We start from the raw sequence: 9,973 nt of genomic DNA on the forward strand, positions 1-9,973 counted from the left end.
GGGATACCTACCTCAGTGTTTCTGGTAAAAATCCAAGCTCCTAATGGACCCAATCCAATCTGTCAATCTGACCAATGACCACCTATTTTCTGCCCTGAAAATACATGACACCCATTAAGCCATAAGATGGAAAAAAATCAAGGTTAAATGTATAAAATTAACCCTAAATAAATTTCAAGGAACAAAAACTGAAAAACCCACCTGATCTCCAAAGCGTCTACTGCCTGTGAAAGACTGAGAGTGAGAGAGAGAGAGCGATTGAAACAGTCTTCAAACTTGAGAAATGAGAGGGACTGAGGGGGAGAGAGGGAGAAGACTCGGAAGATGCGTGAAATTGAGATTCTAAGAAAGGGAGGAAAACAAAAATTTTTTAATAAATAATATCAGACCAGCCGCCAAAAGAAACATAAACTTTTCTTTTTTTTAATACAGAGGGGCCAGCTACAGCGCATTCTTCATATATATATATATATATATATATATATATATATTGGAGAATGGAGGGGCCCTATTTAGAAAATAAATTAAAAAAAAAATTAAAAAAAAAATCTCAATAATTTGATGAATCCCATTTAATTTTTTTTTTCAAAACAAAACTTCTTGGGGCGGCCACGGCCACCTCTAGCAGACATGTGGCTCCGCCATTGATGGTGGGGTTTGATGTCACTATAATGTTTTTGGCTAAGGATAGACAATGGTGGGATAGAAATTGCAGCTAAGATCCTTAGTGAAGAAGTGATGCGTGACTGAAACTTGTAATTGAAATGATGACTAAGGACTTTTTATCTCTATTGTAGGGGATTAAATGTTGGATACGGGTTCCAAATAAGAGCATGTGATGCCAGGTAAGTGGGTTAAGGTTAAACGGTCTCACTGAAAGGAAAAAAAAAAAAAAAAACTAATTTTCTCTTTATAAACTAATGTATACTGATATTTTTTTTTTCAATGAGATATTTATTTTATTGTGTGCAGTGATGCCTTAAGTTTTATGAAATAAAGAAATTGTATCTTTCATGAAATAAGAGCAGGTGAAAATACCCCAAAACCCCGACATAAATTATCTATTAAACTTTCAAAAAGGTCAGGAATTTTCTGACTCATGTTTTTCTTTAAGTTATACTTCCTTCTATATTTTGTGTCTTATTCATTATAAATTCTCATGTTATGATTATGTAAAGTATGCAAAGATTTTATACTATGATTGGCACATGTTATTATTATGAATGGAATGAGCTCTAAAGCTTATATAAAATTTTACATGTGCATTCAAGTTTATAAATGTTTAACCCCAAGGCACTACCATAGTCACGACCGGTACCGGATTGCATGGGTAGCATGGCAAGCACACCGAAGGACGGTTATGAGAAGGATTGTGCTATCGGCAGGGTGGCCTTTACCCAAGGGAGTTCCCAACCCGGTAGCTTTCCCCTGTGACGATAAGATGAGCCTATGGGTCCTTCAGGACAAGCCAACGTGCACCGCTCACAGTTTAAATTTGGGGAGTTATGTCAAAGGGTAAAATATATATATATATACACACACACACACACAGAGCTAAAGAAGATGTTTTTCCAATTCTACTTCCATTATTAATAAAACTTCAAAAGAATTCCTTAAGAGGTTATGTTCGAGAGTTTAATAAAGGCTTACATGCACACAATGTTAACCTTACTTTACTTACTAAGTCGTAGACCTACCCACTTCTACCTGTAAATGCAATATGTATTAATTTACAAATTGCATTTACAGAGAGTGCAGTGATTAGGAAATACCACGACGAAGCCAAGAGGTTCACTTGATGCAACAAGGAAGGAAGGATAAAGGTTTTCACGGTTTGAGCTTTGGAGTTATTGTTCATTGTACTATATATTTTAGCAAGTTGTATAACTTCGAGAGGTTGGACTTTCAGGTGTAAAGCTTTCACCCATTTGATTTGTGGCTCATATTTTCAGCAAGGGTAATATGGCATTTACTATAACTTAAGGATTAAGATCTTTTAGTTCTTGAATTGTATGGAAAGAATTATAGTATGTATTGTGTTAAAGTTTTAAGGATGTATGATTTTGAAGTTTGTTTTAGTAACTTTATTCCTTATGAGGTTATTAAATACTAGCACATTATGAGTTTGTGATTTCATAATAATGGAAGTTTATAGCGCTCTGGTGATTTTATGTTACTATGGTGAACATGTGGTAGAAGAATACGAATTTTAATAAGAATTTGTTACAATTACTCCCAATTGCTCTACCTTTAGAACTTCAAGTGTTTCAGTTATTTTGTGAGTAGTTAGTTATTGTTTTCTCTTAAAGACTCTAGTTTGTAATTGTATAAGAGATTCCTTTGAGGTAGTGGTGTACAACTCCTTTTTTTATTTTTTCTGCATTCCGCGATATTATTTTTCACTCTAATTACTATTATTAAATGTAGTACTTTTATTTAATTACAAGTTAATTAATTTGGGAGCACAAAAAGTAGCACTCTAAATTAAATATTTTAATTAATTAATTTTGAAGGCGTTATAATTGAGGCTTTGGGTTTTGAAGGGTTTTCTCCCTACTACTCATTGTACTCCATCTTTTGCTAGTGAATTTCCTTTTGGATGTCTATGTATGTAGATGTAAGCTTGTTAAGCCGAACCACGTTTAATTGGTCTCTTGTCTGATTGAGTTATTTTAATCTACTCTTTTATGCTTCTTTGAGATCCAACAATTTATTTTTAACGAGAAAATGAGAGAATGGAAAGGAAAATTCAAAGTGGGCGAATGGCCTAAGAGGGTGTGCAAGTGGAGGGCACTTAAAGGTGAGGTTAGGAACTCAATAAATATGGCTTACTCTAAGGACCAAGAGTTCTCATCAGGCCTCAAAGGTTGACTTCATAAACCATGGGCTAATGACATGTATTAGCTGAAAATATTAAAGGTTGATTTTCATAAACTAAGGGTTATTGTCTGTTAACCACCTTTTTAATTAAAAACTTGTTCTTAAGAAAAATTGAACAAAAAAATGGCTATGGATTTTTCGGCTAGATTAGGGTTTAGGGACTTTCGTTTTTATTATTATTATTATTATAAAATTATGCTAAGTTGAAACCCTAAAGTTTTAATCCCATGCCCTATATGACATGTCCCATGTACTAATCCATTGAACCATGCACATCATTAGACATGGGATGAATTTTTAAAACTTTAATGGTTCCATTTGGAGGGTTTTGATCCACCTAAGTGATATAGGCCCACCATCAATAGCTTGCCCATCTATGCTCATTGCCTTGGACGGACCGATGTTACCAGGGTGATTTTACTTATCAGACCATGTGAACTTAAAGCATTCACAATGAACTCCTCAAATAAAATATAAATTTGAGGAGAAAAATTCTCTTTAGTAAATCTAAATAGCCACTTTTAAAAGGAACCAAACATCAAACTCTCTATATACTTCTCTACTTTAGTTAAATGCCATTTTTTTTATTAGTTTTAAACCAATACAATAGAAGAGAGTAAAAAATAAGAATAAAAAATGATATAACTTTTACTTTTTGGCTATTGAAATGTAGGGAATTAATTTGACAAGAGTTAAATTTAAAGTAATGTAAAGACTAAGAGTTTATTAAATAGGTCTTTTTATGTGTTTTGTTAAATTTTTAGAGAAAACCTAAATGTAGATAGCCCATTGTGAATGTAGTAAGATAAAAACCATCATATTGGTTGGAACTCAAGCAATTGTATCTATGACTTGTGTTAGAGCAATTTTCCGTCTAACTGTTTTCGGTAAGGCGCGAGCTACACATTCTTCGACGTGTGCACGTGATAGATTCAGAATGCGCTTGTGATGTTCCTTGATGGCTGCAAAATAGTAAGAGTGTCAAAGGATCCGCTTGCGTCTATACGGAGAAAACTCTGATGCCTAAGTCAATTCCTTGGAAAAGAGAAATTTGATAAACAAAGCTCAATAATTCAACCTAATCAAGTATTATCAATATCGCATATTCAAATCCCTTTGTAGCTTGTGTAGGAGCATATTTATAGGCTTAAGAGTTGAAGTAGGCTTGAAGTGGTTCTCCAGAAGAGTTGAGATAGACTTGAACTAGCTCTCCTGAAGAGTTAAGATAGACTTGAACTACCTCTCCTGAAGAGTTAAGATAGACTTGAACTATTTCTCCCCAATCCATACTTTGGCTAGGTCTCTGTGAAATAGTGGCCCACTTTAATTGTACCTTCTGTTATTTGATTAATAACTTTGTGGGCCTGTCATTGGCTCTAAGGCCCGAACCTGATGGGCTTGTAGTGTGGTTTTATTCCCAACAGTTACCCCTCAATTCCCTTAGCCGTCGTACTTGGGTAATGGGAATTTTAATCAGATTCCCTGGATGACTCGTTGTTTGGCATTGTCCAAGACTCACATCTCCATGTGAGTGTACCTGGAGCTTAACAGCTGGAGCTCTTCATGGCATCGTCTTAGTTCCCGAGAGTACCCCCCAACACTCTTCTTTGCCTGAGGGTGAAACTTGTCATATCTTTTTGGACTTGGTTGAAGAACCGAGCATTTTCCTTCATCCATAAACCTGCAACCATGTAAACCTTTCTCCTGAAATAACAATTCCCACAAACATTATTACTACATTTACCCCCCATGATTGTGCGTGTAAACCGGGAGTCAAACCCGACCTTACCTACCGGGCTTGGCTAAAATGACCAAGCTCAAACCTTTACCTGTGAACTGGGGGTTAAACCCAATTCCGCCTACCAAGCTTGGCTAAAATAGCCAAGCTTAAACCTTTTACTTGTGAGCTAGGAGTCAAACCCTGCCCTACCTACCGAGTTTGGCTAAAACAACCAAGCTCTAACCTTTACCTGTGAACCAGAAGTCAAACCCAGCCCTGCCTACCGGGCTTAGCTAAATAGCCAAGCTCAAGCCTTTACCTATGAACTAGGAGTTAAACCCGATTCTGCTTACTGGGCTTGGCTAAAACAGCCAAGCTCAAACCTTTACCTATGTACCGGGAGTTAAACCCGACCTTACCTACTGGGCTTAGCTAAACAGCCAAGCTCAAACTTTTACCTATGTTTCCTTCCTTCTTAGGATGGCATGGCCCGGGTTTTCCTCTTGTCTCCGGGGGTGGCCTGGCTCTTCTTGTTTTTCCTTAGGGTTTTCTCCCTATAGCCTTGCATTTCCTTATGTTTTTTCCCTATAGCCTTTTTTTCCCTCAAGGTTTTCTCCCTAGTTTTTCCTTAGGGTTTTCTCCCTATCACCTTGTTTTTCCTTAGGGTTTTCTCCATGTAGCCTTGTTTCTCCTTAAGGTTTTCACCCTACATCCTGATTCCTGCAAAAGAAGAGGCATCAATGGTTTGGTGGTCTTTAGACCGAGGACACTCCGATGCTTAAGTTAGCCTCGTTCTTTTATTAAAAATATCCATGCCCTTAAAATCCAGGGGATACCATGTCTTTATGAAAAAGTCTGAAAGCAATAACATAGTTGATAAAAACATAAACCTAAGAGAAAATAAGCAATAACATAGTTGTTATTCCATCTTTGGCCGGGTGTGATAAGTGCATGGCCCCCTCCTGCAGTAGCCATCATTACCGTATTTTCGCCATCACATCTTGGACCCTTAGTCCTCTCGGTTGTGGACTCCTATCTCTTTCCAGTCTTCGGTCACTCCTCTTTTCACGCTTTCCCGGAGGCCATTCTCCCGATTCTTATCTCCTTGGTAAGGATGATTTTGTGGATGGTATTGTCGAGGCTGGCGATTCTGAAGATGATTGCCTCCAAAGTTCCTTTGTTCCCCCAAGTACCAAACCAGCTTTCCATTCTTGATAAACATCTCGATTAATAACCTTAGGGCTATGCACCCCTCAGTGTAATGACCTATCTCCTCATGGAAATCACAATATTTATCGTTATTCCTTTAGGGAGGATTACTTGGCACTTTTAACGCTCTACGAAATTCCGGGTCTTTCTTGATCTCCATGAGAACTTCTTCTATCTCGGCATTGAGGGGCGTGACGTCGTAGTCAGTGAACTTCTTTGCTAGCTCCCGTTCGTCGTTGGCCCTTTGGGGTCATTTTTTTTTTCTTCTCCCATATATCCTCCTAGAGTCGCCTTGAGCTAGCCATAGCCTTTAGAGATTCCTCTAGGTTGATGACCTCTTCGACTTTGTTCAACAGATCTTGAAGAGTGCCGGGTTGTTTTCGAATCAACCTATTCGTTAAAGCTCCTCTAGGTAGAATGCCCTGGTAGAGGGCAACAAACACCTTTTGGTCGTTTGGATCTTCTACTGACATCTTCGCCCGGTTGAACCAGGTGATATACTTTTTGAGAGTTTCATCCTTTCGCTGTTGTATTGTTAGCAAGTACCCAGAGGATTTCTTCCGTGTTCGTGAAACTAGAAATTGTGTTAGGAACATCCGGCTCATATCCTTGAAATTATCAATGGAATTCTAAGGCAGCCTCTTGAACCATTCCCGGGCCATTCCGAACAAAGTGAGAGGAAAGGCCCAGCATGCCACCTCATCGGGGGTCTTGTGAAGGCCAAGGTGACTTGTGTAGTTCTCCAAGTGCTCGGCGGGATCTCCTTCCCCAGTGTAGGCCAGAATTTGTGGGGTTTTGAATTAGTCCGGTAGCTAGAAATCTGCCACCTAGTTGGTGAACGGTGAGTCGATATCCAAGATAAGTTTTTCTACAACAAGGGTTTTCAACGCCACTTTTCGCTCTATGTGAGCACATCTCCTTTCTAAGTCGGCAAGTCTATCCATGCCTCCCAGGTCCCCCTAGTAGACCCGGGGAGGATCTGGCTAATCAATATGATTCTGCTGGGCATTCTTTTACAAATTGTTTTGGCTCTCCGAACGTCTCTCGGGTGCCATAACAGATTTTTTTTATATGAGAAACGAATAATCGTTCCCCCAGACGGTGCCAAACTGTTAAAGCAATTTTCTATCCAACTATTTCCGGTATGGCGTGAGCTACACATTCTTCGAAGTGTGCGCATGATAGATTCGGAATGCACTTGTGATGCTCCCTAATGGCAACAAAATAGTAAGAGCGTCAAAGGATCCGCCGGTCATGCGGTCGTTTTGTATACCAAAATATATCAATAATATTAAACCACTCGTAATAGTACGAATCCTATAGGATAGAGCTATATTGAGGGTGTCGTAGCTCAAGGACTACAGAGATTTTGCTATCAAATTCGAGAGATCAAAATTAACTTAATTAAAAAGATGATTGATTTGGGTTGTAACTAAAGTGCATGAAATTAAAATAGAATTAAATATAAGAGAGAGTGTAGGGTATTGACTTCACCTCTATACGCACAACAATGGTTAATCAGATTTAATCCAGAAATTCATTCTATGCATGTTATAAATAAACAAGAATCTACCTTATTGAAGAATAAGTATAATCCATCTTCGATTGGCATGGATCATCCACCTAACCACTAAGATGCGGTACAACCCGTCTTCCCTAGGTATGGACTATCGAATTCTTTAACAGGATACATACAATAAATGAATAAGTGTTACCCATCTTCGGTTGGCACAGACTGTCTACCTAAATTACACAAACTAGGGTGTAGTACAATCCGTCTTCCCTAGGCGTGGCCTATCAAATCCTATTGATCATATGTCAATTAAACCCATTGTATAACCATCATCCTTATAATCACAAAAAACTAGAATGATTTGAGATCAACAAAAGAAAATTCTTTCTAAGACAAGAGAAGAATTTCACAAATATTGATTTTGGAATTTAAGAACAATTGCATTTAATAATTAAGAACAGGATCTGCCGGTCATGTGGTCGTTTTGTATACCAAAATATATCAATAATATGAAACCACTAGCAATAGTACGAATCCTATAGGATAGAGCTATATTGAGGGTGTCGTATCTCAAGGACTACAGGGATTTTGCTATCAAATTCGAAAGATCAAAATTAACTTAATTAAAAAGATGATTGATTTGGGTTGTAACTAAAGTGCATGAAATTAAAAGAGAATTAAATATAAGAGAGAGTGTAGGGTATTGACTTCACCTCTATCCGCACAACAATGGTTAATCAGATTTAATCCAGAAATATTAAACCACATGACCATCAAAGGATCCGCCGGTCATGTGGTCGTTTTGTATACCAAAATATATCAATAATATTAAACCACTCGCAATAGTACGAATCCTATAAGATAGAGCTATATTGAGGGTGTCGTAGCTCAAGGACTACAAGGATTTTGCTATCAAATTCGAAAGATCAAAATTAACTTAATTAACAAGATGATTGATTTGGGTTGTAACTAAAGTGCATGAAATTAAAAGAGAATTAAATATAAGAGAGAGTGTAGAGTATTCACTTCACCTCTATCCGCACAACAATGGTTAATCAGATTTAATCCAGAAATTCATTCTATGCATGTTATAAATAAACAAGAATCTACCTTATTAAAGAATAAGTATAATCCATCTTCGGTTGCACGGATCATCCACCTAACCACTAAGATGCGGTACGACCCGTCTTCCCTAGGTATGGACTATCAAATTCTTTAACAGGATACATACAATCAATGAATAAGTGTAACCCATCTTTGGTTGGCACGGACTGTCTACCTAAATTACACAAACTAGGGTGTAGTACAATCCGTCTTCCCTAGGCGTGGCCTATCAAATCCTATTGATCATATGTCAATTAAACCCATTGTATAACCATCATCCTTATAATCACAGAAAACTAGAATGATTTGAGATCAACAAAAGAAAATGCTTTCTAAGACAAGATAAGAATTTCACAAATATTGATTTTGGAATTTAAGAACAATTGCATTTAATAATTAAGAATAGAATCAAAAGGTAGCAATTCTCATAGTTATACAATCAATATGCATAAATTGAAAATCTAGAAATTAAATACAATCAAATCATTGTGCTTGGATAGGGTTACATCAACACCCTACAAAGGGGTTTAGCTACTCAAGACTCTGCTAAGTTCCAATGAATTTTTGCTTTAGGAAGCGGTGTGTTTGTTTATAATATTTAGAGGCCAATTTATAGGGATTAGGAGAACCCTAGAAACCCTAGGAAAACCGGAGGTCAGTCTCCCAGTCCAATTGCAAGACTGAAAACCAAATCCAAGCAGTAAAAGGATTCCTGCCGTGTACTGTACGCTCGTGTGCGCTCAAGCTTAGGAATGATAAGCTCGAGCATAGGTGTGCTCGAGCCTTGGTGGTGGGCGATAGAGCGCAGATGCGCTCGAGCTCTTGGCTAGTGTGCTCGATCCCACGGCCGCCATAATGCATTCAAATGACCTTTAAGAGCTCGATTTCCAATGGAATTCTTGCATCTATCAAATAAAGCATAAAACACAAAAACAAAACAAAAATCAGACAAATAACAACGCTAAGGAATTAACATATGCAAGTTAAGGGGTTTGAATGTGCAACATTCAGCTCTTATCACACCCCCCCCAAACTTATATATTTCTAGTCCCTTAGCAATACAAAACAGAAAATAATTAAAAAACAAAAAGATAAATCCATCTTTCGTAGGATGTACGATTGCATTTAGCGTATGCAACAAGCCTTTTAAACCCCTAGGCATTCCCTAGAGGACGAGTGAAGTCTCTTGAGGGTTTTTCAGGAATGATACCCACAAACATTATCATTATTATGTCATTCAAAATAATAAAGTATCACAAAAATAATGGTTCTCATTCATTAGCAAGCTTAAAATTATAAACTCCATCTTCCAAATTTCAAGGAATTCACAAGTCAAATCACTTACCAATGACAGATTAAGATACAACAAATTTCAATTAGTGCAAAGTGAACTAACACACAATTCTGAGGCTTCAAAATAATTCCAATATAAATGAATCAACATCTCATAATTTATTGGACTTCTATCAGATGAAAAAACCAAGGCATACATTTTGTTTTTTTCTTTTTTCTTTTTCTGCAGGCTTTTCAATGCTTAGCTCCCTTAA

At 37.3% G+C, this 9,973-nt stretch overlaps 1 pseudogene; it reads right to left on the minus strand.

Annotated features, from left to right (window-relative positions):
- Positions 1 to 5,822, minus strand: part of LOC132185265 (uncharacterized) — a 14,242-nt pseudogene extending 8,420 nt beyond the window's left edge.
- Between the last annotated feature and the right edge of the window lie 4,151 nt (positions 5,823 to 9,973).

Source organism: Corylus avellana, chromosome ca6 (genome assembly GCF_901000735.1).
Source record: "Corylus avellana chromosome ca6, CavTom2PMs-1.0".
Classification (NCBI taxonomy): domain Eukaryota; kingdom Viridiplantae; phylum Streptophyta; class Magnoliopsida; order Fagales; family Betulaceae; genus Corylus; species Corylus avellana.